Raw genomic sequence first — 27,996 nt, 5'->3', positions numbered from 1 at the left:
TGCGTGAAGTTGCTTGTTCCAATGATTTTAACAAGAAATACACTACAAAAAATGACAATAAATAAAATATGTTGTACCCCATAATCGGATATTTATGGCGTCCTTAGTTCTCCCCAAGTCAGCTGTTCGCGAGTGAATGAAATCGAATCAACAATAGAAAGTCAACTCTGTTCACTGCTGTCCGTCTGTTGATATCACATTTTATGCGCTACACGAATCTAAACTCTACGGTAAATGTTTTAGAATTTATTCTTGTTTTGTAACAGTCATGGCCGTCGCACCGGCACGGTTCGTGCGAATTGCTTGATTGCCCGCAATTATTTACTATCTCTGTAACAGTAAAGGAATATTTTTCTTTTTAAGTGTGAAGATTGTAATTTATTTGTTGAGGATAGTAATGACGATGTATTTTGTTTCTTAACGAATTCTTTGTGATCAAGTAGGAAGTAGATTAAAGGGCAGTATTCATAAATATTATTTAGTTAAGTGCGAGCAGTGTTGTGATAGGTCTGTTTCACAGTGCGTAGGCGCATGCCTGTGATTGGCTAATATTGAAATACAACTTTACTTCAGTTGGCTGTTGGATAAACCATCCAATCCAAGCCAAAGAAAAGTATGACATTGTCAACTCTATGCTTTCGGGCCCACTGTGCGTCCTCACATTATTTGTTTATATGGATGTTAATCTGCGTCAGGCCTACTAAGTAGGTTGCCTTTCGGGATTAGCCTGTGCATGTCCGGTTCCAACAGGCCGGCATAATTGTGTCGACTGTCGATGGGTAATCATCTCTCGTCAGTCAACATTCTATTGAACCCCACTCCACTTACCATCAGGTGCAGTGGGGTCGCTTTGATAGTATAAAAAAAATACCACCGAACTGTCTATCTGTCGCCAAGCAACATTGCGCAGTGCTGTTCCGGTTTGAAACACATTATATCCAGTATAATAACTGAGCATTATGAGACATCTATATCAGAATGATATAGAATTCAAAGTTTAGTGTTCCTACTGGTTTCCACCATGTCGTATAACAGAGGCGAGTTTACTCGTCTCGTCATTAATAAACGAAGGTGTCAGGGAACGGGTACAATTTTAAACCGGAAAGGGGTGAGCTCGCTAAGCTGTCTCTTCCGGTTGTACTATAACCGCTCGAGGGTGGTTTGAAGTTCTCACACTGTTCGAACGAAGTCATTACACTAAGTATAATGTTTAGACAGCTTGGCTTGTTAGTGCCACTTATTACTTTATTAAATATAATTATTGGATGCTAGCTTTTGATCACGGTTTCGCCCGCGCGAAGGAGTTTTCCGGGATAGAAAGAAGGCTATTATCTTCCTAGGATCTTAAACTATCTCCATACGAAATTTCATAAAAATCCGTTTAGTAGATTTTCAAATAATCTATAACATACAGACAGACAAAAAATGGGACTTTGTTTCATAATATGTATAGATTAGATTGATTCTAAGAATACTACAAGAAATCTTTCATTTAACCGACTTCCAAAAACGGAATTTATTCTTAATTCGTGTGTTTTAAAACTATTTTATAAGAAATAAGATAATATTATCCAAGATGAGGTTTAGGTCACAAACGATTCAGTTTTGCAAAGATGACACGTACTTAAAGCATAATATAACAAATTCATACTACCGAATCTCGCCTATCGGCACCAGGTGAGTAATCTACGTCCGTCTCTGTCTAACGGCAGGTGTGTGTCGTTCCGTCTCGCTCGCACGCACCTCGGACCATGACCTACATGCATGTTACAATGTTGTGCTAATTCGGACACTATCACTGTTGCGGTGTTGTGTAGATTCGGTTGTATTGCGATATATCCGGGTTTTGGGTTCAAATATTTTTTATAAAATTTGTTCCATAGTTATGCTTATGTCTTGGTTTGAAGTTGATGAAATGTTTTTTAATATAAATTTATTTGATAGTAAAATTAATTGTCGTTTTTATATTTAATATAGGGTACAATTAACGTAAATTAATATAATCTTTAATTTTCTGCGCTTATTAGCTTGTATAATCCCTTTTATAAAAGCAAAAAAATACAGGGAAAAAGAAGTGATGTTTTAAAAGAAAGATCTGCACTATTTAAAATCGTCTAAACGGCGCGGCGCGGCGTATAAATATGTAACAAGTTAGAGATTTCGCGATAAGACTAATTTAACAAACTGTCTGCAGCAAAGAGAATAAAGACATTGCAAATATTTTACTGTAAATGATATGTATGTAGACTTATAATAAAGAAACTAATTTAGTTTAAGTTTTGTACAAACATACAAGTCATCGTGATGCATTTAAATACGTCCTTTTGTATTCACTTAAGGAAGGAATAACTGAATCAAGTAATACAATCTTTTTGTAGGAGTTCCGCGCGCTTTGAATGCCTTTTGCTAAGATAAAATCAGCCTATAGCACTCAGAAATAAAGTTATGTTTGCTATTAAAACAAAAGAGCGGAACTATTTCGAAATATTCCTTTACATCGACTCTTATTCCCCTCAAGTTTGGGGTCGACCCAACACTTTGCACGTTGCACAAGTCGCCTCAGAATCAGACCACTATTTCCAAATATTCTTTTATCGACCCTCATCCTACTCCATTCTGGGGTCGACTCAACACATTGCATGTTAAACAAGTCTGGCTTGAGAATCAGACCATTATTTCCAAATATTCTTTTATCGATCCTCATCCTACTCCATTCGATCCAACATTGTGTCAAGCATTTATCATAATAGCGTCAAAGATCAGCGTCTATAAATAATCATCAATCAATAAAGATAACAAAAATGACACAATATTTTGCAAATAACCATTGATATTGTAATTCAGTACTGATTGCAGTTTACTTTACTGTACTTAAACTGGCTTTGTACATGTCTCAGCCTTGGACGGTAGATCTTTGTACATGTAAAACGTGATGTTTAACATCACGCCTTTGTCCCCAAAGAGTAGGCAGAAATATATTTGGCCCAGATTTTATGTGTGAAGAAATTGATGGCGAATTTCAAATACTGACATTTAAGTTTATTTTAAATAAATAGAATTTAAAACCTTTCGCATGACAACTCAAATACATTATCATTGCAGAGATATGAATAAATGTACATTCTGGTGTTCAAAATCTTTATAGGTGATGATAACTTAATTTGATCCATGAATTTACCACATTTTTTATTTATTTATACTTATATTATAACATCATAATAGTTAATACTAATGCGATGTTATACAGATTTAATCTTAACAATTGATTTCAATACATCTATGAGCCATTTCAGTGAATTCTGACAGGTTACATATAAATATATCCAAGCTCTCTCTCCTACTTGGTAAATCTAACCAGTGCCGTTCTTTTAAAGAATACGTATCATCCATTATTTCCTCTCATTGGCTGAATAACTAAACGCACTAGTATTTCCATAGACAATATGCACAACGTTCAAAGCCATAAAGAAAAATAAAAAAAAACCAACAAGGAAGCGACCGCAGATGGCGTCCTCGCTTCCAATGTCAGTCGCGCGAACACGAGATTTGATTCGCGCCTTATCACTAGAGGTTATTCGTTATCATAATTTATTAATGAGATTAGTTCGCGCCCCCGTTGATGCACCAACTAGGGTTGTCAACCGTATTATATTTTGGCTCTGCGTACTTATATACTATGGAAGAAATGTATAGTACGCAGTAATACTATATTTTCAAAAGCTAACAAACAAATTCTTCATTTTATAAATATTGAACGCTCCTTTACTTTAACTTTTGAGTAACGGGTCAGCGTGTATGCGTACTTTATAGGAATAAATTTATTTTTGAAAAAAAAATAAAATTCCTATATTTTTTGTAGCTTTTTTGAAAACTACTATATTTCCTCGAAGAAGTGTTGGCAACCCTAGCACTAACGTCTAATGGCGTTAATTGACGCGTTAATAGTGTAATCATTACCGCGATAGTTTGATAACGACATTGATTGTGACATTGACAATGATTAGTTATCTATATAGGCAGACGCATTCAATTGTAATATCTAGTAAATAATATAGAATACTTCACCATAATTCTGTGCATTAATATTGCAATGTCAAGGGTTTCAAAAATCATGGGTGCATTACATTCAGAAAAGATTCGGGAAGTGGATGCATTTGTTTTAGTTTCCAACAATGTTGCTCACCGTACAATCTGAAGCTGATGCCATGTTGATTTAATATGGCATTTCTTTAAAAGAGCCGAATAAAATTATGACAATATAATGTCTATTATAATGAACAGTGAGTGGTATTTGTAACATCTCTTCCCACGAATCTTCTAATCAAAATATATCGCATGCATTTCCCAGTGTACTGACAATTTTATTGCATAGTGTCACCTTCGGCGCAGCGTATTAAATTAGAGCGAAACAGCGCGACGGAAGTGTCGGGTTGTGCGAGCGAGACGGCTGCACTTATCAGTCGCACGGGCCGAAGGGAATGTCACGCGCATGTGGCGTTATTACACTATTATTGTTTCTCGATGCGAAAGTGTAGTTTTTAATGCTGTGATTGTTTTTAACGGTCTCTGTGCTTGGTTCGAAGGACCAAATTTTTCTGTAAAGAATTCGAGCTTTGAAAGAGAACTGATTTAATCTATAATAGGCGACATATTTGGAATTTTTATTTGACTAATTGTGTTTTCAAGAGCCTATTTATTACCTCATAATACCTTAATCTGAAATGGCGGATGCACTAGACGAACTCACAAGAGGAAAAGCTTAAGAATACAAGCACGCATCAAGAATTTCAATCAAAATAAATTGTACTAAGGTTAACTATGTAACAACAATATACTACTCCCACAAGATCTGATAACGTATGTAGTAATAACAAATGAATTATTATACTGTCGTTGTGCAATCACCTAGCACTGAGAATCTAACGCCATTTGGTATTGTAATGATGTACTTGGAAAGATGTAATGGTCTTGCAGCCTCGGATTCTGGTGATGGGTTGGAATAGAACAAAGGATGATAGGCCAAACACGAAGATCAGCCGAGAGTTGAGATCATAGTACAAATGTGGAAGCTAGTTCTTTATATAGATTTTAAGGAGTAGCTGGGCTAGGATAGTAGAGGATAATGGTAAAGTTTAGCAATAGGAGTGTCTTGATTTTGTAGGTGTCAATGGTATGTTAAAAGGAAAGTAGATAGGAAGCCAAAACAGGCCAAGAAATCGCAAGGTACAGAAATTGGGTCATGGTCAGCTGTAAAGTGTTCAGAAGAGCAAGAAGAGATCTTATTTCGATGGTAAATTGGAGGTGATGTTATATATAAATATGCAAAACAAATGTCCTAATTAGTGTGGTATTGATAGGTAAATTTATTTTACATAATACACCTGGAACAGTTTCCGCAAAAAATATTGTTACATCACATAATCAGCGGTTATCTCCCTTCAAGTTATAACCCACTACGTCCCAAATTATAAACAATTAAAAACAGAAGTAAAAAAAAAACCTTTTACAAAGGAGATAAGCCCCCCGCGACGTGAAATGCGCCACCAAAAACGGCGCGCGCGCACTGAATATTCAAAATGGCCGCTCGGCCGTATGTGGGTCACGGCGATCGTTGGCTCCGCGCCGGGCACTCACGAATTTGTCGTGGATTTTTTACATTTTAATCGTGTTTTTATGGGTTTTTGGTAGGATATATCCCGGATGGTAGTAGGTCGGTGTAGACTGGAATGTCAGTGGTCTAGAATTATCATTTCCGATGTGTAAAGGATGACGGTATAGGTGTATAATTTATGTTTGAACCTGGAAAGTAATTGCACTAAGTCTGCTGGGAACTCTATTCTGGTCAATGGCAACCAATAAGATACAATGTACACACGTTAGAGTCACACTCCAAGTAGTTAGAGTTAAAGCGAAGATGACCATCCAGTTGGGAACTAAATGTACTTTTTACTTCCTACCATCAAAGTAGTGTACTTGTTATAAGATTTCGAATAAACTGCTTGACTATTGACCTCCGTTTAGGATGATCACGACAAAAAAGGTTAATTGGCATTGACAAGGATACACGTCGAAAAAAAGAAAAAAAACCGTTACGTTAGATAATGTTTAAAATTAGAATGTGATTTTCCTTTTGTATTTTTTAATACAAGCTCGGAAAAAGAATTCCACCTCAGTTGATAATAAGTGGAGTGGCGTTCAAATCGATTATTGAGCGATGATTATCCTTCACCGGTCGACACAATTATGCTGGCCTGTTTGAAAAATGAAGAATATAAATAAAACTGAGGCTGTGTATATACGCAGCGTTGATCAATAAAGCCTTTGATATTGGATTTGTAGGGCGCCTTAGAAGGCACAATATAATAAGGACCGATGGAAAATGCAATACACGACGTCTCTGGATCTTCAATGGCATAACGATGCGAAGTAACAAGTGTTTAGCAATTGATGCAATACTCGTATCAACTTGATTATTTGAGTTCTCGTTTCAGTGGATTGTGGAGGAAATAGGTTTAGTACTGGAGGTCTAGTATTAAATTTTTCAATGATCGGGCAAGTTTTTTTTGATAAAAGAACATGTGCACTGGTGTTGGTTGGTTGCTTGATGGTTATTTTATGTGATGAAAATTCCGTTTCAGTAATATTAATTTATACGTTAATGATTAACTAAGCATTTCCCACGGAACGTTTCAAATCAATCCAAATCTCAATTTTCTTCATGCAATCAATTTTTTTTTCACCCAGATATATTTTTTTTGTCATCCAAGTCTCTTTTTTTTTTATCTTAATCTTTCTTTTTTTCATCCAAATCTCATTTTTTTTCAACCAAATCACATTTTTTTCAACTAAATCTCATTTTTTTTGTCCAAATCTCTTTTTTTTCGGCCAAATCTCATTTTTTTAGTATTTACATTGACCAGTATTTAAAGGAGATAATTGGTTCTCTTATACTGTTAGTTTTGATGGGAAAAGAATTCGTAGATAATGGACCGTGACTTGAAAACTTTCCATTGTGGCGAATAATGCGATGTAACAAGCCGTGTAGAAGAATGAACTGATTGGCAACCCGTTAGGTTAGGTTTGATTTGGTGTTAAATTCTTGTGGAGTATTAGTCATAGCTTTTTTGATAGTGGTTATTGTGTGGTGACAAAATTTTGGATTTATTTACGTTTAAACTTGGTTCGCGATAGCCTAGTTGGGTGTGGAACAGACTGCAGAAGCGATTGTCTGCAGGTTCGAATCCCAAGGGCACACACCTCTGACTTCTAAAATTTTGTGTGTATTCTTTGTGAATCATCACTTGCATTAACTGTGAAGCAAACCTGCATACCTGACTTCCCTATAGCAATTCTGAGTGTGCATGAGGTCTACCTCATTTATTTAGTCTATTTCATTTACCAATATTAGGCCAGCGTGGCGGACTAAGGACTAATCCCAGTCAGTAAGTAGAGGAGACCCGTGCCCAGCAATGGGACAGTATATCATACAGGGCTGATATTATTATTATTATTTAAGGTTGCTTCGAATTACGAAACAATCAAACGAGTAAAGCTTGGGGGAATGTAGTTTTTAATGTCTATGGACATCTAAAACCCCGATGAATGCTACTTGCACTACTTAAATAACAGGGTTTTTGGTATGACGTAGTTTGAGATATTTACGACTACTATTTTCAGTTGTATTTATATTAATTCGTTTTATACCTATAATAGTATGTACGTCAATGTAAAAAACATACGTGATTAGATCTTTTCTCACCAATTCTTGCTTTTATTACAAAAGTCTAGAGTATTTATGTAATATGCATTCAGTGACTTAGTAACATCTTTACATTTTCGTGGACCCCCATTTTTGTGTTCACGCCAATGTAAACCCCCGTCAAGTTTCCCGTGTACCTCTGGGGGTCGACCTGGACCACTTTGTGTATCAATGATCTATACAAATATTATAAAGAGGAAAAGTTGATAGTTTTACAAGGCTAAATCTCTGGAACTACTAAACCGATTTTGAAAATTATAAATAAATAAATTCACTAATAGTAAGCTACATTACTCGTGTATGCTATAGGCTATTTTTATCCCGGGCAAATATTTACCCGGATTTTACACTAACTACGTCCCGGGCAAAAGCTATATTTAATATACTCACAACTCGTGCAATCCTTGATTTAATTATAAATATTGGCGGTACATCAATGCGATATACTCTAAATATTAAACGTAAACACATAATTCAAACATAATTTACGATTCGCCGTTAAATTTGCAATCACATCGGGAATCGACGACGCGTCTATTGGAAATAAGTACAACTAGGGCATGCAATCCGATAATCGATAATTTATCGGTTAATAATAAAAACCTCATCCTCCTTTTGTTTTTTTAATTTTTCTACATTGGTTAGTGATCAGTTATAATTAAAACCTAAAGAAAAAAGTTTAATTCTACTTTAAAGTACTGTCCGATTGCTTTGAGCAGTATATAACATCAATTACACGTTTGGCTATAGTAAAGCTTAAAAAGAAAGAAGTTTTGAATTTTATTTTAAAACCCGATATTTATCGGTTTTTATCGGAAAATAAACGATATTTTTTATCGATTATCGGAATATTTCGATAATTGCATGCCCTAAGTACAACTAATTCTTCATGGCTAGGCTGATGGTCATGTTATGAGACATGACAAGCTTGTCTTCATACGTACGATGCACACAATCTATCTCAAGTATGCGACAGATGCCCAGAATCCGCAATCTCCGCATATATAATACATGCATGCAACATAAGTTACGATCATGCCACTGTGAAGTAAAAGCTTCCCTATTATTGCTGTTGGTATGATTCTTTATAATAGTGTAATATCAGTTCTGTATTATATACTGTCCCACTGTTGAGCACAGGCCTCTACTACTACATGGATTAGGCCTTAGTCCACCACGATGGCGTAGTGCGGTTTGGCAGATTGCACTCTTAAAATTCTTATAGAAATCTTCTCAGGTAAGCTGGTTTCCGCACGATATGTTCTTTTACCGTTATAGCAAGCTATAATTCGAAAAGAATACACATGCATTTTGAAAAGTTAGAGATGCGTGCCCCTTTTTTTTGAACCGGCTTACAATCGTCGTGAAAGTCCGTTCCCCTCCCAACTAGGCTCTATTACAGGTATTATGGGTAATAATACTTTGTTTAGCATGATTTGAGTCCTCTAGGATTTACATATACAAAAAAAGATTGGATGTAAAATTTTTGGCGGGAAGCAGCAGCATGTAATGGTGCAAAAATAGAAGCAAGAAAAGGTTTTTAATGTCAATTGCAGCTACATTAACATTCATAGTGATAGTTTTTTGTGATGAATAGCAAATGAACGAGAGAAGTAAAGCGTTTTTGAATTTTATAAAGAAATAAAATATCTTATTCTTATTTATTTAAATACATATTGTCAAGATTATGTGCATCTTTTTGGCAAAGATAATTTTATTTGGTTATTAAAGTTGCTAAAGACGTAACAAAAACATATGTTATTAATTATAAATTGTACTTTATTTTGATACTACTTTTTTTTCTACATTTATGTATCCAATGTCCTTTATATGTACAAAAAAATCTGATAAAATTCCATGCAGTGATGACATGAACTAAGCCACTAACAACATGATGGAATAAAATAAATCTTTGTTACCTAAAATATTTTGCGCACTTAAATGACGAGCAAGTCTGCCTGATGGTAAACAATACAACAGTTCATTAACAATATCCACACTACCCTATAACCTACCTACTAACATTGAATCATAAAACGTCTTGGCATCAGATTATCCCCCTTAATCGAAGCGGTCAAGTCTCATAATAGTCCGATAATAACATTGATCACAATGTTTAGATGCGGGCTGCGATAATTTGCATCAATACGAACGTTTAACTGTTTTCCGGATTTGATCGTGGTTTTTCTATATTATATACTTCTCCGAACGTTTCGTAGCCTTTATAGCTTTCATAGGGCTATTGAGGCGTTGGTCGTCCGAAAAGTCGGTTACAATATCTATATTTTACAATTAAACAATGTTTGAACTGAATCATTGTGGTTAACTCGGTGTTAATATATTTCCAAATCGTATGCCATAGCTGCATGACTCACGAGTCCACTATGTCCCACATTACTCACAGCCCCATAATCGTCGGCCACCATTTTTTTCTGTCACACGAACGTTGCCAAACTGTATTTCATCTTTCACAATTCGTTAACTGGTATTACTTTTTTGTATTTTGCTCTCATCGCCCACCATTTTAAACTCTGTTAGAATTAAATGTTAAGTTATTCTATTTAGCATTTCATCAGGTGTTCTGTTAATTTTTATTCATTCCTTTATGATGTTTATGTCTAGTCCTTGGGATATTGAGGATTCTTCTAGAAATCTAATTTGGTACTATAAAACTAAGTGTGACTTCTAGTAATCCCAATAGTTCAGTTGTTTTGAAAAAGTGTCTAGACGCAATGATTTTCATATTGATCATATATTCAGAAAGTTGAAGGCTTTATAATGGTAATCGACAAGCTAAATAGAATGAATGATTTGTTGAATATAGTTAATTATTTGTATATAATTTCAAACACTTTTTGTATAAGATCTTTCATCAATTTTAGATTTCTCTAGTTATACTGGTGAAAGCGTGTTTAATGGGGTCTTTTGTCCATTGTAGTAATTTGATTTAAAAAAAATTGCCATTTGGAATGTAAAAAATCATATCATTAACTAAACTTATTATTACTTACCGTACTATCGCCTCATAAGGAATGAATTATGATGGTAATACTAGTTCATCATCAAATTCACAGCTGATTCATAATACGTATAAAGAAAAATAGCAATCAATTTGTATCCACATCACGTAAACTTCCGAATGCTAGTGACGCATGGTTCACTATTATGTTAAGCAGATCTTCATTATATGTAGTCTAGAAATATGATAAAGGCGTAAAATGAAAAGAAATAAATTCGCCATTACAAGAATTAAAAGAACTTAAAGTAATCTAGATACCGACACCCAGATTCCGTGTCGGAACGGAGATCTAACTTCTTTTCCTATTTGTGCACAAAATAAAACATCCAAAAATGTACTGTTACAAAACGAGTATTGGATGCTTACAACGGTCCGCGGAATACCGCGCCATGAGAAGTGAAAGCACCGAATTATGTTTATCAGAGCGGAACACTACGTTTTGTCGTTAAGGAAATGTTTGCACGGCGAAAATATTTGCAAAAGTGTTGGGATGACGAGGTCTGCTTGGTTCATAGATGTCTCGTTTTTTAATTGCACAGGCCGGTAAATGAGAAGCTTGGTTATTTTTCAATTTATTTGAAACATAAACAATTCTAAAAAAGTATACACTGTTAGCATTAAATGAAGGAAATAGTGATTGGGGAAGTGTGATGGTATTTAAAGTACCAGATAAGAGCAATGATATAAGAATATCTGATGACGCTGATAGCTTGCGAAACTAAAAGTAAATTGATACTGCTGACAGAGATATTACGATTACTGCATAAGCGTATCTAAGGAAAAATATTAATGATTTGGCTAATTTAATACCGTTAGGCAATGACGCTATAATATTTACAACTGTCTTGTCAAGTACAAAACGTGTACATTTCTACGTGTGATTTTGTTAGTATCATCACGGAAGTAATAATGCCTACGCATACGGATTCTTTGCTCCGAAATAAGATCACGGCTTTCTGATTGCATAACTCATAAACACGTGGTCATTGGTGCGATGTACGCCCTGCAACCGTGAAGAGCCTTGTTTGTATTGCATAACGCAAACAAGAGATGTTTCTTGATCGACGTTCTTACTACATAACGCTGCACCGACATATTTACGCGCAGTGAGTTTGTTCTCGTCGGTTCAAACCGCAAATGCAATATATTCGCATTATGAATTGCGAAAGCGAGCGCAAAATTTCGTGCAAAATTTCGCCACATCATTATCATGAATGAATATAACATTTATGAACGTATAAGTCTAATAATAATTGTTTATTTTCGATGCGCAACCACCCGCACGGCCGCTCTCGTGCGATGGCGCGCGTGGAATGAGGTCGCACCGTTCCAATTTTAAATTTCGATTGTCAGTTAGAAAGGTTTGATGCCTAGAACTTTCACTGACATTTCCTACATCCGTTTAGTTTTATAGGCGTGGACTTTGACTATTTTATTAGGTTAGAATTTATCGTTTTTTTTTTCTGTGTTAATGTCACGAATTACTTAACACACTGTTGTTAGGTTGTTCTTAACGATCATTTTGAGACAAAACATTAGTTTGGAATTTGTATGGATTACTATTTTAATGTTTTTTAAACGATGCGAATAAAATATATCTAGCAACTGGAATGGTGCCAAAAATATCTTTACTGTTTCCTGAATAGATACGAAGGATTTTGGTATGAACTACAGATGGTACAAACAAATATTTAGATATTATTTTTATCGGAAGCACATTAATCAACATTATCATGCTAATTCGTTTTCCTTGTATAAATATGAAATGTTCCAGAACATAATAATAAAAAATCCAAACCTATTGTGAACTATATACCACACTTATAAATATATCTATCTAAAAAAAATAGAAGGAAAACCGAAGATAGCCTAGCACGCTTTTAGTTAAGGGGTTACGAAAGACCTATATAAAATATCACTTAAAAGACTAGAAAATATGTTTGCGGTAATCATTAGAAGAAAACATTACAAAAAGAACCTTATTCCGCCCTTTCCACACTTACAACTACAAGTCCTGTGAACAAGCTTGATAGTGATAAGTTTTATTAAAATCAAGCACCGAAGCTTAGCAAGCCTCTTTCATCTTGACCCTACAACGATATTAATGAAATAGTTGAAATAGAAATGGATGGAGGCCGATTCTAATAGATGGAATTGGCAATTATTTGAGAAGGCTTACGTTCAGTAGTAAACTACCAAAGCTTGAAGAAGATGAAAATATAATACAGTTATCATTTATAATAAGTATACAAATAAAGTTTTAGTTACTAGAAAAGTATGCCAGAATCGTTCAGTGTGGCAATCCATAGTCTCTGTCTACCTCTGTGGAATAAAGGCTTGATACTATGTATGTATAAAGTTTTAAAGCAATAAATTAAACATCTCAACAGCCATAAAACTAACGACAAATCCTGAATTAATTAGCACCGCATTAAGTTATCGTTCTGGTAACCTAAATGACACAGTCCTGTTACGAGGGCCGGTATCGCTTCAGGCCAATTATAAATACACGCTGATAGTGCCGTTACTTTCCGGCTATACCTGTCCCTTTCCATCTCACAATTCGCCACGTGTTTAGAAAGAGACGGCAACACAAACGAACCTGTCGCGTGCCGTGCGTGGCTCGGGTTTCCCCGTAGCCGAGCCACTTTCATACCACATGTCTTTGAAGTTTTCTGCAATTCTGAACTCTATTTTGAACGTGTTTGAATGCCGTTTGGATTGTTTGGATCCGTTCTCAGGGTAATGGAACCCTCGTTTGTCGATATTGCCAATTTGCAGCATCTTTTTGATCGTTCACCAGTTTTGATCTTGCTGATATTATGCCCGTTAAGATTTTCGTTTGAAAATTTTATAGGCCTTTATTGTGTGGAGCTGATAAATTGAACGAAATATTCCATTTCTTAAAGAGCACACGATTATTTCCTTCGTAGAAATTGTTGACAATTATTTCCATTTTCAATATCAGCCATGTGTATATAGAAATACTCAATTTTTTTTTGTTACATAGGACTTTCAAATCAAGTTGTAAATCAACATTCAGGTCCGGTTAGGCCTCTTTCGTGCCATTCATGACCCGAAACATGATATTGATTAAATCATGAGTGATTTCATTATCTCGATCTTAAATTAATAAGTAATTGGGTTGAGACAATTAAATTTGTTCATAAGGTTTTTTGAAAAACATAAACACACAATTGAAATATTAATGTATTATGTTGACCTATGAAAGCTCGTGGTAAATATTAAGCAACATTTTTGACACTCCAAGTGTAATTAAACGTTGAGTCGTATAAAGATAGCCATTGTATCACAAAAAACAATTCCAAAACATTACTTCACGATTGCAGAAAGTCAATTTCACCATGCCGTTACGTCCGTGGTAACATCTCTGAAATTAAAAACGCACAAGTGAAGGGGCAATAAGTAAAAATGCTATAAAGGTCAAATCTCGCTGTCGGTTGTACGAAAAACAAAATTACAAAACTGACACTATCACTTTCTGCTCTTTTGTTATACGAAAGAGAAATGTCTTGGTAGATCTTGAAGCCTTTAGTTATGCTAGTCGTCCAGTGGTTAAAATTCGATCGTCGAATTGAAAATATTTGTAACATATTATTCATAAATATATTTTTTATACTCTTCTATATGAAATAATTATGCTTAACCTCACACTCCTCTGAGCACATAATGTGTTTAGAAAGGATGATTTTTTACGTGTTATTATATAGATTTTAGGTCATATGGAAGCGATTAAATCCAATGATCAGTTAGATGAAATCTTGTGCGTTGACTATAACTCTTTATAACGAGATAAATTATTAGTATTTCGAGTAACATTTAAATTTGGTAAAACCACGTCAAATATATTTGTAGACCACATCGTTATTTGTTTTTACTGACAACTAGCTTGCTCACAAAGAGAAAATGGTACAGATTAAGATCCCATTTCGAATACCCTAGATCTATCGTTCATGAATGTCAGAGGAATGAAGTACAAAAAAAAGAAGCTTTAAGCAATTGACAGCAAGAGGAAATAATGATTAGTGTTAGCCGAGACTCCTTTAAATTATTAGTTCTATAGGACCGAAGAAAAGTAAGACTTTAACATTCATACTCTTTACTCGGACCTTTTAAAAATGTGAACAATATTTTACACAACCGAAACCATCATTGAAACAATAAAACCGATTAAAAATCAAAGCGTAACGCTCGCGATTTCCGATAAACATATTTGTGTCACCGTCGATCGCTATCATTTCCGACACACGCGTACGATTTGAATAAGACTGCACGCCAGTCGTGCGATGTCGTTGCAGTGCTTCGTGGAAATGGCTGGCATTTATTGGAATTTTGTAAAGTAAGTTTTGGTAAATGATTGTACGGAAGGTTGTACGGAATCCATGATCATCATTTTTGGAGGTATAATAGATACAAGAATATGGTGTTTCCGTACAGAGTCAATATGATGAGTTGCTCCAAATGACTTCATGAAATTACTTCTCAATAAGGGCAAACCTAGAGCCTTACAGGGTCTCCTGTGTACAATTCTTGAATGCAGAACTAAGTTTGTTTAATACAGAGCTGGTGTTATGTACGTAATCATTATTATCAGCCACATGAAGTCCACTGCTAAATAGAGGCCTCGCCTCAAGATATCCACACGGATAAAAGTGGCTTGCATCCATGTATCAAGCCTTAATAGCATCAAGCACCAGCATTGACCACGAAATATTCCATGAGGATCGAGCTAACGAGGATTATACAAAATCCATTAAACCACACACCGATCGCAATAAACGGACATAAATCCCCGCTAAGATGCATCGCGCGTGACTTTCCAACTCATTCATATAGCGTAACCGTTGTGTCATAGTGAAACTTATTATGTTCACCGCTATGCAACGCGGCCGAGTGATGTGGACCGCGGCGCGCGAGTCATTACTGATTCACGAGCGTCTTTTCAACTCGGCAGCGTAGCATCTTGTAAATAATACCGAGCAAGTTTGCCACGGTTTGTTTGTGCAGTTCTGGATTATGAGAATGTAGGTCTTATTGATATCTAGTTTAGACATGAATGTGGTGTGGTACTCATTTTTGGTCTATGGTTGAAGGTAGATGTAGATGTTTTGGTCTTTTGTCCACCACGATGTTCTAATGTCGGTTGTTATACTTTGAATACCTCCGACATTCTTATGCAGGACTTTTAAGTAATACGGTTTCATCACTGTTGTGGTTCATTGTTAAAGCGAGCAAAAACTTATAAGTATACGGATATTTTGTAGTTTGGTAAAGTTAGATATACGACCGGCGCTCTCTGGAATTCCCTCAAAGAGATTCAACTAGGAACATCGTGCCAAGCCAAGGAACATTTATAGGCACCTATCTATTCAGATTAGGAAGGTTTATAGGAAGAAGAAGGTACCTTAGATCTCAAAGATATTAAAGCACAAGATAACTTAGAGACGAATTAAAACGTAGCACAAACAAGACACCGAGCGTTACACGAGCGAGTAGCCGCGCCGTTAGTCAGTGAAAGTGCAATGGACAAAAGTGAAACTTGAACGTTTTGGTACCGTTCGAGATCCGCCAGTGCCACCGTTATACAGAGATCATGAGATTTCTGATGGATGATAAATTAGGATATGGTTTTTGGAAGTTTTGATCTTCGTCTGGATATTTGTGAGTAGGTTTAGTGGTTGCCTTTCATATCCGTATAGGAATTATTATATGATTTCTTATGCTACTGAATAGGGAGACCAGTAAGACGTTGATGGTAAGGTTGACGACAAATAAACAGAAGCAACATTAGATGTTAAGTCTTATAATACGTTATAATTGCACAAAGTGGTCAAAGCCGGAATAAAATAATGAAATATCTAACTTGTGCAATATTCCATAGTGACAGATATAGGCATTGTTGTGGTATCTATTAGCTGAACTCTTGCATACATTCCTATCTCTTATCCTTAATATTATTTAATTGTGTCACAAACACAACATCACGCATTTATCCCCGAAGGGATATGCAGAGGCACAACCAATCAATTTTCGCCAAGTGTGTTCCGTCCCACGATGTGATAGGGGGCGAGCCTATCGCCATATCGAGTATAAATTCCAGACTCCGGGCTGATACTGAATAGAAAAACCCAAATATCACTTTGCCCGACCCAGGATTCGAATCCAGGACCTCATAGCGCTGTCATACCGCGCATGCAGTACAACTTTGCCATTGAGGCAGCATTAATTGAGTCGTTCCAAAGTTATAAGTAAATATAAATCCTAGTATGCCGATCAGGAACCGTAACCAAGGAGCTTTCTACAATCGTTAAGGCTAATAGAAAACAGACAAATTGAATGGGAATGACATATTATGCTATCGATAAGTCATTCTTATACATAACGTTGGGGTTAACGATTGTAGAAAGATATCATGTTGTTAATTATGTTTCCAACTATCACTGTAAATACTGTAATGTTATGCTTTGAAGGACATCGTGCACTGCTAATGTAATTACTGGGCTTAAAAAAGTACTAAACGTCTTGTAGGACAGTCGATTGCGATTCAGAGCCATGAAGAAAATGAAAAGTTAGTTAGTCTAACTTCCCGCTTATAGCCAATAAGTATCGCCATACATTATACAAATTCTATTCATCAAAACAAAACCGAACGAAACCCTCAACACAAATTACAAAGATACAATCTGACATTGAAAAAAAAAACCGTCATTAGAGACATGACACTGGCGTACGTGTGGCAACTGACAACTGGCAACTCGCAACCCAATTTCACCTGATCGATTGTGCATTGCGCGCCGTTTGCGTTGCATTATACCAATACTTATTATACTTTTTATCGTAGAAGGTCGAACAAGATAGCCTGTCTCAGGTATATGTTTAATACGGCAAGTAAAATCTTAATACAATATTTATACTTCATTACCATTTGTCATTTTCAACTTGATGTACAGGAGTTGCATTGTCAGGGTCTGATGGCGTGATAGTCATACTCTCTTCCGAATATAAGGGTTAGCTTAATTTATTTCTGTATTTTTTTTCTTTATCTTGTCCTGCCATGTCAACAGAATGGTATCAGCTTCCGAACGCAACCGAGCCCAATTAACGCACATTATGTCTGAAATGAGATTTTAAGGTTTTAACGTAAAGTAAAAGTGAAAGGTACATGTGAACGCGGATTTCCGCGTGTTCCGAACGCACGCCACGCGAAGGATTAACGGCACTCTCTCTTAATACATATTATAAGATCAATATAGATGTAATAAATCATGTCGATTCAAAGATATGAGGGAAAAGTGCTAGAAGTTTCTCGCAGGTGGCGTCTACTCGACTATCTTTAAAAACTGACCTATTGAGCTGGTAAAACAAAAGTAGTTTCATTGCTAGACTATTGGTAAAATTATGCTAACCTGCCTTACTGGATATACAGTAGTTTACCCTAATAGCAAGTCCTAACGAGTTGCAAATGGCAGATTACTCGACTTACTTAATCTATATTCGCGTACAAAATACACCCGGTTCTCTACCAACGGCCATATATTTGCCATCTCACGACCTGGTGCTTTTCAAAAACAGACCCTAAAACTTCAAACATGATTAGTTGAAAAGCGATTTCATTAGCTATTACACAGCGATCGGTACCGCGTCGGCGGTCGGCACGCAACACAATGTAGGTCAGTTGGTCGCAACCTCAACGCGGGGCCGCGGCATCTCCACCGCGGGATCGGGGTAATCTTGATCTTTTTGGAGGTTACTAACATTGTTTACACTTTCGTCATGTAAATACTGCTTAGGAAAAGTATCCTCCAAATCCCAAATTATTCGCAAGGAGGCTACAGCTAAGTGGTCACTTCTATCAATTATAGAAGCACCTGACTGTGCTTCTGGTATAGGCGATATTGACGGTAATAACTTACCATCAGGTGAGACTGCAGGCCTGTCTTCGATTGCTGTAAATAGCGACCAACTCGTTTGTTGATCTTCAGTTATTATAATGAAGTTACATTTTCCAACCATAAGGAAAATGTCTCACATTACCACAATACATTTCCATGACCTTCGAATGAAATTGTGGCGTTCCAATAACATTTGTTTGACCATAGCTCAGCTTTATGTGGTCCAAAATTACTGATGACGTAGCTGATAATGCAGTACACCTTTAGTCTGGTTTGCCAGATTCGATGCTGTTCAGGATTTTATGAATCTTGGCTTTTATTCCTCCCACAACATGGCGGGGGCGAGCCGACAGCTGTCATCCAAGCTATCACGTGATCAAGTTGTTTATAACAAATAGTGTTTAATGTATCGTAAATAAGTTACAATTATTTTGTTGATGCTATCCATCATTATAAACACACAAACAAATCAATTTGCATATAATATGTATCATATCGCCGAGATAAGGTGAAGGTCTAAGGTCAGCTTTTAATGACGCTCTTCTCGTAACTAATCAGTTTGGAATGTCAATAAATTTGACGTGATAACACGTTTTAGGTGAAAGATCTGTCAATTTGTATACATGCTATTTTTCCGATGGTTTACTTTATGCGGATAAATCTGTATGATTGCATATGATGCCCAGGTTTGCAATAAGTGTAATTTAAAACATAAATTTATTTAAAATTATGATTTCACGTGGCGATAAGTTTGAATATAGGACAGAAATAAACTCCCCAATAGCTATAAGCTATTAACACTAGTTGGCTATTTGCGCCTTACTTTTTCAATACATTGCTAGTTTTTCTATAGTTTTCTATATGTAATTTGTAAACCATAAAATTTCGTGCGCACACGTGTGGTTACATAATTATTAATGGCTTAACGTTAACGTTATTTGTTATCATATAATGACGTCGTATGACGTCAGTGCTGCATAACAATATGCAGACGGATCTGTGACATCATAATTGATGCATTAATTTGCTACACATAACTGCAATCTTTGAATGGAGAATTGTTGAACGAAAGTACTGTGACATATATTACATTACGTAAGTAGACGTATTTTGTTGAAATGCATATTAAAGGTGAAATAGATGTATCGTTCCAATAATAAACAAGACGGTATATTGAAAAACAGATTTTAGTAATTGTAAGGCCATAGACAATGAAATTATCGTTAAGATACATCATTCCTATTTTTTTTTTTCTATTAGTATTAATTATTGTATAAAGACATGTTGTCTAAGGATTCTTAACATCCATTTGTAGTTAGGGTTTTAATTCGGACTAGAGCCGTATTTATGCAAGATTTTGTGTATTCCTCAAACCATCAGACGACCTTCGCTTCTCTGGCACGGAGCTTAAATACGCTGAAATGCAGTAACTCAGTTGGCTGACTTTTGACGTCATAACACGTTTCCTTATTGCCTTCACCTCGGCGTTGTACGAATAAGAAAATCATTTAATGTTGCTGGTTATGGCGGTTTTAGTGTAATTCGGGGGGATTATATCGACTTCTAAAAAGGCTTATTGACTTGAGCGATTTTTTTTGCGACATTTAGTTCGTACATATTTAAAATCAGCACTTTTTTCTGTTTTTTTTTTTTTTAATTTTTCGAAAAATATGTCGCTCAAGTCAATAACTCTTTCAACCGCAACCGTCGATATTTTTACCTGTGAATTACTCGTGTCTAAGATAAGATTGCTAGAAGAGGTGGCGGGGAAGTTGTTTCTATACTTTAGATTCGTTATTAAACATAATAGGGTGTTTGACTTATTTTTATTAATAACTTTTATAAAATATGTACGTTGTATAAATATTAAAATAGAAGAAATCTGGTGAAAAATATATAGGTTATAAAGCCATTGAAATTAGGTAGTAGGGATGAGTGTCAAAAAACAGGAAAGGGACGTAATACTTGCCTGTGACGTCATCAGGTTTTATGAGGTGTGCGAAAAAAAGAGATGGAGCGATATACCCACTCCACGCACACTCCCGAACATAGCAATACTTGAAATAACAATTCTGCCTCATGTCTTATCGAATTTTAATGTTGTTTTCACAGGAGTTTTTTTTGTACTAATTTTTGTTACATATAAAAAAATGCACAAATCAAACATTCAAATACCCTATTATTAACTTACTTATGAATTAACATCGTCATAATGCGTAACAGAAAAAAGATTTGTTTAGAATTCAAACAATATGTTAAAAGTGTCTATCGACTAAGCTGTACAGTACTCATATGTTTCATGTATAAAGATCTTTAATGTCTAGATATTTTTAAAACACAAAATCAAAAACAGATAGTTTTTATATTTTTTTTCCCGGATTTGTGAAAACCACTACATTAGTATAATAAGAAAACAAATGTAAATTGTATCATCCGATTCCAGTAAATTTTGATACCAGATTTTCTGAGTATTTTTGACACTTAAAATACTTTAGATTAAGGAGGAAATTACATTGTTTGCGAACATGCAATGATAAAATTGTGTTTTTTCCTGGTACTGTAATGAAGTATGAATATTAAAGCGTTCTGCGGTTTACAATGATTGTACCATGATTGGATTTTCGTAACCAACTTTGGATAAAGTTTATTTATAGATTTGTATAGGTTATAAATGTTTATGCAAAATGTTCGTTTTATCAAGTAAATTGACTATGGCAAGATGTATGTACAGGGGGCAGCCCCGGATCTTGAATTTTTTTAAGGCGGGGCAAAATCTGGATAATGCCGCCCCCAACCACCTATATTTTTACTTTTGTCATCATCATCATTTCGCGCCCCGCGGGAAATAATTTATGTGCGTCTATACTGGATGTCTCAGTAGTCAAAGTTGCGTTAATGATGAGTTGTGTATTCGTCTCCCAAGTTTGAATTTGGTTCCCCCCCCCCCTAGATCCGAGCCTGTCAGTGGGGCACAGGGTCCATACAACCCGATTCCTGCCGAATTCCCTTTATTCAGAATCTAATTATCATTAGAACGATTTGGAGACTGCATTTCTGTATCTTCGTACCTATTTGTTATTTCGGGCTCCATTTCGGAATCTCTAGGCCCTTTTCCACTGATGTACAGTGATACACACATCACGCCTTTATCTCCGTAGGCAGAGGATCAGAGCATCCACTTTTCACCTGTGTATTCCGTCCCATAATGTGATATGATAAACTATCGCTATATCGATGTAACATGAAAAACACTGATAGTTCTAAAAAAATGGTTTCTAAATATAAAATCATGTAATTAAGTTGACTATGTCGCCGGGCTCGTGGGCGGAGCTGCTCGTACAAAATACAATGTATTTTTAGCATCTCTGCCTGTGACACGACGTGTCGATGTGTGCCGCGTTTGCGTACGTCTATTGACGTCACAGGGGATGGATTGTATGACTCATTGTACCTTATTGTCCTGTGGCCTTCAAACCCAATACTGAAAGCGTATAAGAGATAATTTTTATATTTAAATTAAACTATTTTACGAATTTTATCGCGGTTTTAATATTTTACTTTTCTCCCGACGTTTCGAAAACTTTGCAGCCTTCATGGTCACGGGGGGGGCATCATTTTTATAGAAAAAAAATTGTATTAGATTTCTGATGTTTATGTAGCAGTGGTGAAGGGTGAAATATTTCAAAAGGTAACCCTTTGCAAAAAAAAAAACATAGTATAGCGGCCATTTTAACAGAAAACAAAAACTAAGACAAACGTAAATTAATCCAAAAGGGAAGCCGGTAGGAATCGGGTTGTGTGGTTGCTTCGCTACTGATATGTAGCTTTTGCTGGGATCTCATGAAGTGAATTTCAAGTACCTAAGAAACCGCAGCCTGTTATGAGATAAACAGACCCGTGCCACTTTTCTTCCCATGAACTGTCACACGTAAAATCAATCGGGTCGTGTGAGAAAACAAACCTACTTTCTAAATTAAATCTTATTTAATTTACCTTTAGACCTATATTGTAACGCTATCGTAATAGTTTTCACGAAACAAATCGTTAAACAAATACTTGTAACATTATATTGAAAGTACAGAACTTGTTATAATATCAGCCCTGTATTGTATACTTGCCCACTGCTGAGCACGGGCCTCCTCTACTACTAAAAGGGATTAGGCCTTAGTCCACCACTCTGGCCTAGTGCGGGTTGGTAAACTTCACACACCTTCGAAATTACTGTAGAGAACTTCTCAGATGTGCAGGTTTCCTCACGATGTTTTCCTTCACCGTTAAAGCGAACGATAAATTCACAAAGAATACACACATGATTTTAGAAAAGTCAGAGATGTGTGCCCTTGGGATTTGAACCTGCGGACATTCGTCTTGGCAGTCCGTTCCACAGCCAACTAGGCTATCGCCGCTTACTTGTTACCTAACGCAGAACTTGTTAACTAACCTATAAATGAACTATTTAAAGAGAATTTCTAAAGCAATTTCGTGTCCCACATTTCGTATTAATCATCATATTTTATATTTAGGGCAATTGAATCGGAATTATTATAACGTAGACAAATTAGGGCATTCACCAAATGCCAAGGGCGTCAATGGCGCAAGAATTATGTAGACTACCCACGTTTAGACTGGTTGCTCGTTCATCATATCTCGTTCAATATTGAACTAGTTCTTAAAAATGGTACAGTCACCATAAAAGTTGATGAAAAATTCAAGACTTTAAATGGCTAATATAATTTTGTGTACTAAAAACTTTTTTCTTCATAAAAAAAAAACAGAAAACGGTTTACTTTAGTTTGGATGAAGGAAAATGAATGATTATATTAAAGGAGAATGCCCATTTTTGTATGAGAGTTGGGCTACGCTTGCGTCTGAACAAAACCTTCACAAAACTATAGGGAATATATTCTAATTTGTATACAAATTGAAAACAATTAGATATTCGATGGGAGTTCGGAGTAATCAGAATTTTTATAGCGCGGTTATTTTGAGGTTAAGTATGGACTAAAATAATGTAAAGTAGAAAGTACCTACGTGCCTGATTAAGTTCAATATTGCAGTACCTACTTGTTATTGCTATAAGCGATTAGTGGACGGTCTTTTCACCTAGCTTCAATTGCCCTCATAAGAAACTGGTAAGTACTAACATATCTGATAAGACGAAAATCCAATAAAACTTCTAACATAGTATCGCGGAATATTAGTTTTTTCACGGAGCATACATATGTTACCTGACCTTTTGTGTATATGTTTTTCTCACTTACGACTTATCTTTATTTCCACCTACCATTATCTCACTCCAATATGGCGTCAACACATATTGTAGAATATATTCAGCTTAGTTTTTATGATCGGCCTTATGCCTGACGCCAACCCTATTTGAAGGATTCCGATCCCAGGCAACTCATGTTAAAAATACCGAAATAAAATGTTGCTTGTCCTGGAAATCGAACTCAGGAACTCACTTCACAGCCTTATTAGGCTAATAGTTAATTATCATAGGGAAAGAAAAATAAAAACAAAAATACGATATCCGATGCATATTTTTATATAGATGTATATTTTTAATAGAGGCATATATTCTTGGCATCCCAAAATAAAAACAAGAATTTGATATAGCTGCAGCACGTTTATATATATATACTCCTGAAGTGAGTGAATGCCTTCTTGCAGCGCTGGTCGGGTCATGTCATGTTGTCTGTGAACCTCTCTATTAGCTGATCTCCAGCAGGCAGCACAAATTCATTCCAGCCTTGAAACCTAAAATATAATGTAGAAGTTGAGTAAACATGTTCAGATTATTATTATTGTTAAACTGTTTTCTTTAACTCTGGCAAAATATTTCCCACATTGTGGGTATGTTAATAATAATCTACATAACTTACAAACTGGACAGCTCGTCCAAGGAATATACTTGTCGTTGCTGTGGCGCCGCAAAGGTGCAGTCAATACACCGCCGGGATATGCCGTCTCGATTAACTGTCCTGGGTCTAGGCTCTAGACGACATTGTGTTGCTTACTACAAGCCTTCCGTCTCAAAGTTCGAAACGCACACTATACACGTTGTTTTTTAAAAGAGGATTTTTCGACTCAACATTAAAATACATAAGAAAAACACTCCGTTCTTGAGTAAGATAAAATATATTAAAATATTTTAATGATTTAACATTCAAACAAATCTGAAGTGTTAAAATGTCATTAATTTCAGTTGCCAGTGTAATAAAAATCTGGTCCCATATTATATTCATTAATTGAAAATAAAGTCCAGACATGTTTTAGTTGACTATTGTATTTCTGTCAATGCAAGTACAAGTCACTATTTGTTTGTTTTTGGAGCAATTAATATTTTCTCTTTTTTTACCAGCTACTTGGAGTTTGGTCATAATTATTAAGTAAAATATATTACTTTATAACAATATATTTGAGATGAATAACATATTTAATACATATATTATAGATTCAAGTACGGGCACATTTATTGTACATAATATTTACTTTTTTATTCCATTTCAAAAGGGAATTTGTTATGAATTGGTATCAATTCGCCATATTGGCAGTACATTATCCGGTGTTTCATTTGCAACAATTAAACAACTTTTTTTTTCATATCTTTTAAACCCCCTTTCGCTTACGACTGAAATAAATACAAATGAAGTAATAATTAAAACGATGATTTTTCGTGGATATTTGGTTAAGACGCATGACTGACGCAAAGATAGCCTGGTTTTGGGCATTGTCCTTTAACGTTTAATGATGACTTGACTTTGTTATAAATGTCGTAACACTTTGAACAGAGTTGAGTTAATTGCAGGCATGTTGAACTTAGAGAACGAATTATATTTTATGAATCAATACTGCGGTACAAAGACAGAGGAATAGCTCGCTCGGCGCACTGCAGTAAGCCGGAATTCGAAATACCTGGAGTTGAATTACTGAACGCAAACGCTCAATGGATGCAATTTAACAAAACATTTTGAGCTACGATAAATATCTTTTGATTAGTTTTATATTAAAATATTTGTATTGTGGCCGGTGTTTTATACTTAATTAATAATTATCAATCAAATTGAAGCTGTCTGAATATAAATGTCAAACGATTATCCTATTTTATTCACAATACTGTACTGTTACAGTTATTTTGTCTCTTTTAACTTTTGTCTGATTCCAAATCATCCCTTTGCTATTTATTCGTCATCTCTTCATTTGGTAAAGTGCAGTTGGCATTGTATAAAGCAGGAACTATGATCTCGGACAAATCCTTATACGATAATAACAAACCTACCATTAATGGTAAACAATTTTATGACTAACTTATCTCGTTATTGATGAACTGACTCTGGGAACTAGTACAATCGTTCCATTTCCAATAGTTCATCGTAACGATTCTGTTACACAAGTGTGCCCACGTGCCGCGGATACGCCCTGCTGAGTCCACAGTGATTTGGGTAACGGGTTAGCACGGATCTAAATATGTCGAGTGTTATTTACAGAGAAAACCTACGCCTTAACACGCCGTTTTCAATATACGTACATCCTTTGGATCGACAGCGAAAATGGAACAAGAATAAAATTAGTTTGACACGCTTATAGATGGGTTACATTGATTGTTTATTATTGGTTAATCCGTGGTAGTGATTGGAATCTTTTATGGTTGGAGCGGCTAAAATGATGATTTTGATCTGGCTGATTTTTCATTATGAACTATAGACAAAGGTCGAGCTTTTTATTGGATAATATACGGTCGTGAAGTAATTTCTTTTTGACCGCAAATTGACTTGCATTTTTAAATAGACCAACTTGAACTGTCTAATGACACACGAAATTCCTACAATACTGTCACAAATGAAACAGTTCTGACAACATTCCTCATATACCATAAAATACACAAAAAGACTCAAATCTCACATGAATAAAGTTGATAATCAACTAACCGATCGCCACAAACGCAAATACATGCACTTCAAAGTAAAAATCAAACTTAATCAAACAGAATAAAGTTGAGAGCGGATTGAACGAGTCTGATATACATTCACGACGTTAAACGAGTATCAACTCTAATTTAACACACATACGGTTGTGAGTACCGTGCAGTGTGGTGATCGGTACCGAGGTCTCGCATTCAGGTCACTGGGGCGCCGCTAAACGTTCGCGGATCGGACCGGTCGCCGGCAGCCCTGAACTTGATCAGGGATTTGTAATGTTATGTCATGAATGATGTGACCGTGCGCGGAGAGGGGTGAGAAGGGTTTCGACGCGGCGGTGAGCGGGTTTCTTTTTTTAATTGAAATTTCGATGGCTCCTAAGTAAACTATCGTATCTAAAAAATAGTAATTTTCACTTACAACGTTTCGTTATATATGTACTGTTTACTACAAAACCTATTAAAATAAATTAAATTAAACTACTTTACGAATTTTATCGCGGTTTTAATATTTTACTTTTATCCCGACGTTTCGAAGACTTTGCATGCAGCCTTCATGGTCACGGGGGGGAATGTCTAAACATTCGCGTGAACATAAGAAATCGCTATTATAAATAATCTTTATTAATTAACTATTTTTAGTTGGTTTCGAACTAAGTTAGGTGATAGAGAAAGCTGAAAGGTGCATATTACAGTATATAGATAACGAAACGCTATAAAAGTGTAAATCGCAATTTTTTCAGATTGAATAGTCACTCAGGAGCCGTTGTGAGGAAATTTTAATGATAATTGAGTGATGGATTGCGCTGATATAATAATAGGCAACATAAGTTCAAATGCCCGTCTTGAAATTCATTCCATTAAGCTTAGGATAGTCAGTACTTAAGTTCCCACTCTCAACTTTGGCAGTTGGCACGCTTGTTCTATTGAATGATGGTGTGAGTGTGAGGTCTGAATGGCATCAGTCATGTTGAAATTTAGTTCTGTATTATTTATTTTGTTGTTTACTAGTTGTCTTAATTATGTACAAAGTATACAGATTATTATCTTACAAACGAAGGTTTTTATTACCTACCTACGTCATCAGTTGTATCGTTAAAAGTTCAGTTTATAATTAAAATGAAATTCCAAATAGCTCGACCTACAGAGAACCTTCAAATGGAAATTCCCCCGGCGTGTTTTGAGGGACAACGTGATTGTCCCGCTGAGAGCGACGTCTCATAACGTTCATCATAACTGGCTGGCCGCGTGACACGTGAGCGGGGGCCATTTGTTTTAAAACATAAACAATTTTGTTTGTTTTAAAATAATTTTGTCGCCGATTGTACACGTTTGATGATTTTAAATTTTGAATTTCGAATGTTGTGTTTTTTTTTACACAATTTTA

General features: G+C 35.6%; 1 protein-coding gene across 2 annotated transcripts in view; it reads left to right on the top strand.

Moving 5' to 3' along the window:
- LOC115452573 (ribosomal protein S6 kinase alpha-5) overlaps positions 1–27,996 on the top strand; it is a 142,954-nt gene that overhangs the window by 86,758 nt on the left and 28,200 nt on the right. The window lies entirely within an intron of this gene.

This window comes from Manduca sexta, chromosome 2 (assembly GCF_014839805.1).
Source record: "Manduca sexta isolate Smith_Timp_Sample1 chromosome 2, JHU_Msex_v1.0, whole genome shotgun sequence".
Classification (NCBI taxonomy): Eukaryota; Metazoa; Arthropoda; class Insecta; order Lepidoptera; family Sphingidae; genus Manduca; species Manduca sexta.
Note: the sequence above shows the minus strand (reverse complement) of the source record. Positions and strands in the feature narration are given on the sequence as shown.